The following is a 7,500-nucleotide window of genomic DNA, read 5'->3' as shown; positions in this document are numbered from 1 at the left end:
CCTCTCCTTCCCCTTTCGCAGTCTGCCTCTCTCCTCTGTGGATCATCAGTGGCTTAAGGACAAGCATTTCGCTCCCTGTCGTAAACAAGGGATTCGATCTTAAGTAAAATGATTGAAAGGCGAAATGAGGACGATTTGAAGTGTAATGCGTTGTAGCAGTGTTACATGTACGCTTGAAAAAATCTGGGAGGCATGTTTCAACGAAGGTTATTTCGTTTGTGAGGATATATTTCGGCTTAAGGATATTTTTTTAGTAATAGTTTATAGGATTCGTTATAAACATTTTGTTCAGGGTACGTAATTTAAGAGATATTTTGTTTACAGAATTTACAAAGGTATTGATGTTGTAATTTCAGTATTCTGTAATATTTCCCTTCCTCTTCATAATGATTTTGATTTATTTGTTTTAGTTTATTGTTTTCATTTCCGTAATATTACTATTACTTTGGTAGATTTACTTGTTCTATATTTCCTATCTCATTTTCTCACTCATTACAACACCTGATCCTAATTACGTCAATTTTTCATTTTCAATCCACCCTCCCATATCTTCCTTACATCAACTATTATACATATTTCCCCGTATAATGTCAGCATCATACACCTCCCATATACGCACACATATATCCCCTGAGACCTGGCACCTTAGCCGTAATACGTGCCATCAACCGGTGACATCTCTCAGTGCCACATTTCGAGAGACGCATTACGGCTAATGGGTCGAGGGACGCACCGCGGTGTATGTCTCAAAGGGCGGTATGTCTCTGTTTAACCTACCATGGACGCTTATAACAATTGCGATATTCTATGCTTGAAAAAAACATAGATGAGAGGCACTGTATAGATGATGGAAAAGGATCGACGTCTGTGCAATGGGGTGTCAATAGGTCAGTTAAGGTATTGATTAACAAAAGAGCATCGACGTTTAGAAACGAGCGAAAGATGGCCGACGCTTATCGATACGAGACCAAGTAATAGTAAGAGATAAACTGCGATATTTGAAAACGAAACCAAATAATCATAACAACAAATACAAAGAGAATTAATCAAAATCGCAAACGAAGCCAACCCAACACCATCAGCAACAAAACAAAAGAGAATCACCTACGATCAAGCCCGCCAAAAACTCCTTCGATCAACGGACAACGAATTTTCCGCGTCTTTCGGAAACCCGTATTGATCAAGGTCCAACAAGGCAACCGTGTGTACTGCAACGTGTTATTGCAAAGGCCGGCTTGCACAGGATGACGCCGAGGATGTCTGCATAAATCCAATAATCTAGGTCGCACTGTTCTGTTGTGGGAAATGATTTCGACAGGTATTCCGACTTCCACGCACCATCTTGTGTTGGGTTCCTGCCTCTGAATGCTGTAATATGTTGTGATTAAGGACGATTCGGAGGCTTGTTTATTTAGGGTGAAAAGAGGGGTTGTTTGAAATGGGGATTGGTATATGAATAAGATCTTCTCGTTTGATGATAATGATTATTCTTCCTAATTTGATGGCAAACTTGTATTTACGACGGTATTATTATCATTAAGCGTCATTTCCGCTGGCACTGTAAAGTGTCACTAGTCCTCACTCGCGACACTTTATCGAGCCTGTCACGACAGCCACTCTGCCAGTGCTGCCAAAAGTTCGACTCCACCTCCATTCCTAGGATTCCTTCTCGAACTGACGAATCTGATTTTATTTTTGAACTCTATCAAATGATTACTCATCGTTTTACTGATATTAACTAGGAAACAGTAATACATACAATGTTCATAATTATTAACATCTTAAAATTACAAATCAGAAAACGGATAACAATCGAAAATGAGCGTGTCCTACGTGAATATATGAATTTATGCCTTTATAGTCAATATTACATACACAATAAGTAAAATCATTATGTAGAACTTTTAAGTTTTCGTAATATTCTTTTGAGCGTTCAAAATATGAATCTGTGTGAAATATTTAATTCATCTCATTCGTCATGGAACACTTTTGGAGGCCTGGATATGCCCGAAGCTACACCATAAATGATAAAAAACAATGGCTGTGCATGGCAAAGTGAAATGTGTAAATTAAACGCGCAGGCATATGAAAGATAAACCTGAGCCTCGCTCGTCCAAACCATGACCCTATTGATATGAGAGCATTTTGATATTCAAACTTGTACTCTTTATTGTTATATATGGCAGTAGTGTAGATTTTTTATATTGATATTTTGTTTTGCTAGAGCATGTCCATCCAGTAGAAATGTTCATCATGTTACCTATATCACCTAGGTTTGAGAGATACTTAGGATCACACCATAGTCATGAATACAGAATATTACATATCCCCAAAACAAATGGAAAATTAAAAGAAAACGTGTATATATATACATATACATACATACATACACTCATACACACACGCACATACATATATTATATGTATAATATATATATATACCTATATATATATATATATATATATATATATATACATACATACATACACACACATACATATATTAAATGTATAATATATATATATGTATATATATACATATATATATATATATATATATATATGTAGACACACACATATATATTATATGTATAATATATATCTACGTAGTAATATATATGCATTTATATATGCACACACACACACGCACACACGCACACACACACTCACACACACACACACACACACACGCTGAGGCATTTAGTCCAGCATCTAATGCAATAATACCCTCATTAACATCATCATCGTTACTGAATAATGCAACATAAAGCGCGGCATCAAATTTGAACTTTCCATTTTCTTCCAATTTCAAGCCACGCTCGTCAGCCTGGTAAAGGTGTTCATGCAGGACTCCGCCTATTAATAGGGGCGGAGTCACAGCACGACACTTTTTGTCGGCCGAAATGAGGGCTATTGTCGTTATCATTAATGTTATTATAATTCTTATTATCGTTATTATTATTATTTTCGTTATTATTATTATTATTATTATTATTATTATTATTATTATTATTATTATTATTATTATTATTATTATCGTCATTATTATTATCTTTATTATCGTCATTAGCATAATCAATATTATATTTTTTGTTATTATTTTCATCATCATTCTTATTATCAAGTGATTAAATGATTTTCCTCATCATAATTTTTATACTTATTATTAACCATTATTATTCTTAGCATTCTTAATCGTATTCTTCTTGTTCTTCTTATCATTATCATCATCATCATCATCATCATCATCATCATCATCATCATCATCATCATCATCATCATCATCATCATCATCATCATCATCATCATTATCACTATCATTAGATCTAATATTATTGCTACTATCATTGCTATTATTTTCATAATTATTATCACTATAATCATAATGATGAAGACAACAGCACAACACTAACAACATGATAATAATGATGAGGTTGATGTTAATAATAATGATAATAATGATGATATCACTAATAATAATGATAATAATGATAATGAAAATAAATATAATGATAGATATGATGATGATGATGATGATAATGGAATGATAATGATTGTAAATAATTATTTTGATGATCATAAGTATGATAATAAAGATCGTAAAGATAATACTGATACTACTCTTAATACTAATTATGATGATGATGCTAATAATGAGATTAATTGTGATAATGAAAATTACTGATAAAGAGTATATCGATGTCTATTGATATATATTTTGTATTTTGATAACATTCCTGAAATATAAATATGCAAACAAATTATCTGTTAGGTAAAGATTATTCAGTTTTTCTTCCCGGTTCATCATATTTCCGTTACAGAAATATAATAAAAATATATCTTTTTTCACACAGCCATCCAATTATACACTTATCATCTTTCCTTCTAATTATTCACGATGTAATATGCGTAAATGTCTTATTTTCCCTCAAAATGGCCGGAAACAAGTGAAAGTGTTGGAAAGTATTGATCATGAAGTGATTATGAAGTGACCGCACCCCTCTGAGACTGGGGCGCATATTCAGAGACTCTTGTGAGATCTTAAACGACTCTCCGTTTCAGGTGTCACAAGTGTCATTGAATAGGAGCGTTACACTTATTTTCAGAGCCTCCGGGCTAGTACAGTGGTAACATATCGGCCTCTCATCCGAGGGGTCGGCGGTTCTCGCCCCGCCCAGGCGCGAGAAGTTGCAATTGTTGCCTGGAGGTCACTGCTGTGGCTGGGCACCACGGGGGGTAAGGACTAAGCTCAGCCCAGTCAGCACCAGCTGACACACGGTAGCGAGTCGACACAGGCCGGGCTCCCCTCATGAGCATAGCCCGGGCGAGGCTCAGCATCACATATCTGACTTATCCTTATTTTCAGAGAGACTTCTGACAGATTCTCCGGCAGACGTCCGCCACCATCACGGATCTGATCGGCTTCGACGCGAGGCAGCTCGACGGTGATTGGCTGATCGGCGCGAGATACTAGTCCAGATCTCTGTATAAGGCGTCCGAAGCGTCTCTGAATACTACTCCAGCAAACAACCTTTGAGGCATTCCTGGGAGTCCATGAACCGAAAACCTTCTTAACCAGGTAGCTTCTCTCCCAGACAGCTCACCCAGTTACCGTGGACTTTCAGCGTGGTATTCAGCTGCGACCAATTTTCTTAATTTCTGACGTTATATTTTTCCCAGCACAGATGATTTTATGCATCAGGCAGCAGTTTTTTTTTCTTTTGATGACGGCGCTGTCATTATGTAAATGTATCCCAAAGTATAACTTCGTGTTGCACAATTTTCTTAATTTCAACTAGCGAAGGAAATGAGATGTGAAGTATCTTAGATTGCGTCGTTCTGTCCATTTACCTAATTATCTATCCATTTATCTATTTATCTATCTGTCCAAATTTATCTCCCTCCCCCTCCTCTCTCTCTCTCTCTCTCTCTCTCTCTCTCTCTCTCTCTCTCTCTCTCTCTCTCTCTCTCTCTCTCTCTCTCTCTCTCTCAATCTTTCTCTCTCTTTCTCTCTCTCTCTCTCTCCCCCTCTCTCTCTCCCTCCCCCCCCCCCCTCTCTCTCTCTCTCTCTCTCTCTCTCTCTCTCTCTCAGGTTACCATATATAGATTAGGTGGAATCACCATCTGGGAGAAACGGCACAGAGGCAATAACACGAAAGAATCCATATGAATATAAAGAAACGGTTCTAGCGACCTTCAATAATATTGATATAGTTTATGCTTATATAATGATGATATGTTTATATTTATTATTATATTTATGTTTATTCGTGTATAGGGAGCTGCAGTGATATTAATCATCTATGTTTTTTTTTCTCCTGCGGTTTATGAAACTTTTTTTTTAGTGATTATTGACCAACAAAAAAAAAAAAAAAAAAAAAAAAAAAAAAAGGAGAGAGAAAAAAATATATACATGCAGATAAAAATAAATAAAGGAAATAAATGGATAAATAAATAAATAAATAAATAAATAAACAAATGAAAATAAAAAAAATGAAGAAAAGGCGAATGAATACCAAAGATAAATGAGATAAATCCATGTAAACTTGTTAACAGATTGATTTATAAAATAACAGATAAATAGATAAAGGCTAGATATGTGCAAATAAATGCATTATTAAACACACGATAAAAAGGGTAAAGTTATCAAGCTATCTATCCTCCCATCTATCTAGCTCTCTATCCATCTATCTGAATGGATATATATTCAACAAATAATTAGATGAAAACTATGTATGTAATTAAGCCTCCCCTGAGGGAGGGGGAAGAGATAGCTAGGTAGATATGTAAGTAGAGAGGGGGGTAGATTGGAAGATATATATATATATATATATATATGTATATATATATATATATGTATATATATATATATATATATATATATATATATATATATATGTACACACACACACACACACACACACACACACACACACACACACACACACACACACACACACACACACACACACACACATATATATATATGTATATATGTATATATATATATATATATATATATATATATATATATATATATATGTATATATATGTATGTATGTATGTATGTAGGTATATATATTAAAAAAAAAAAAAAAAAAAACATTTTAAATGATAAAGTATTTGTCTTAATCAGATTTTCTGGACATTTAGATACAGAAAGGAAATAAAGGAAAAGTTTTTTTTTCTTTTCGTTCATTATCAAACAAATCGTCTTACATGATGTTATTGGCATATTCGGCTCTACTGATTTGTAGTTATGACCTTTTGTCACTCAACAGTCTGTTCTATCTTTCCACCTCTTCCTCCTTTCTCTCTTCCCCTCCCCCTCCTCCTCCTTTCCCTCTCCCTCTCCTCCTCCTTTCCATCTCCCCCTCCCCTTTCTCCTCTTCTCCCTCTCCCCCTCCTCCTCCTCCTCCTTTCCATCTCTCCCTCCTCCTCCCCCTCCTCTCCCTTCTCTCCCCCTCCCCCTCCTTTCCATCTCCCCTTCCCCCTCCCCCTCCTTTCCACCTCTCTCACTCCTTCTGTTGCCTTCCCTTTTCCTCTCTCCATTTCCTCTTTCCTTATTCTGACATTATCTCTCTCTTTTTCTTTCTGTAATTCTATTTTCCTCTCCTTCCCCTCTTTTTTCCATCTTTTCTACCTACCCTTCCTTACTTCCCTCTCTTCTCCCTCTCTACTCCTCTTCTTTTTTCTTCCTTATTTCCCTTTTCTCTTCTCTTCTATCCCTCTTTCCTCCTCTCTTCCCCGTTTCCTCTCTTCCTTCCTCCTTCTCTATTCCTTAATTTCTCAATTTCTTCTCCTTCCTCTTCTTATTCCCTTCTATCCCCATCCTTCTTATTTACATTCTTCCTGTTTCCTTCCGAATTACCTATTCTTATCCATTCATCTTCTTTTCCTCCTCTTTTATTTTTTTTTTTTATCCTATTCACTCCTTTCGCTACCTTAGAGTTTCCTTTTCTATTAATTTTCTCTTCATATTCCCTTTCACTTCTCTCCTTTATTCTCCTCTCTTTTACCTCTATGTTTACTCACGCCTCTTTCGTTTTTTCCCTCTCTCGTCTTCCCCTTATTTCCATCCACCTCTTTCCTTCCTTCCTTTTCTCTCCTCCTATTCCCTAATCTCTCTCTTCCTTCTCTTTTCCTTTTCCATTCACTTCATTCACAACCTCCTCCCCTTATCTTCCTTTTCGTTTACCATTTCCTCTGCTACTTCCCTCCCCACTCCTTCCTTCTCCCTCCTTCTTCCTTCCCATTCCTTCTTCACATTCCCTCCCACCTCTCTCCCTCCTTCCCTCTCTTTTCTTTTCTTTACAATTTCCTTCTACCTTCTTCCTTCCGTCCCACCCCTTTCCTCTCTCTTCCATTCCCTTTCATTCGTCTCCCTATTTGCTTCCATCACCTTTATTTCCTCTCCAATTCTCTCTTCCCATTTTTTTCCAATCATCTCTCTCCCTCCTTTCTCTCCTTTTCTTTTCTCTCCCATTCCCTCTTCCCATT

The sequence above is a fragment of the Penaeus chinensis genome, chromosome 23 (assembly GCF_019202785.1).
Source record: "Penaeus chinensis breed Huanghai No. 1 chromosome 23, ASM1920278v2, whole genome shotgun sequence".
NCBI classification, from domain to species: Eukaryota; Metazoa; Arthropoda; class Malacostraca; order Decapoda; family Penaeidae; genus Penaeus; species Penaeus chinensis.
This window is presented reverse-complemented; position numbering follows the sequence as displayed.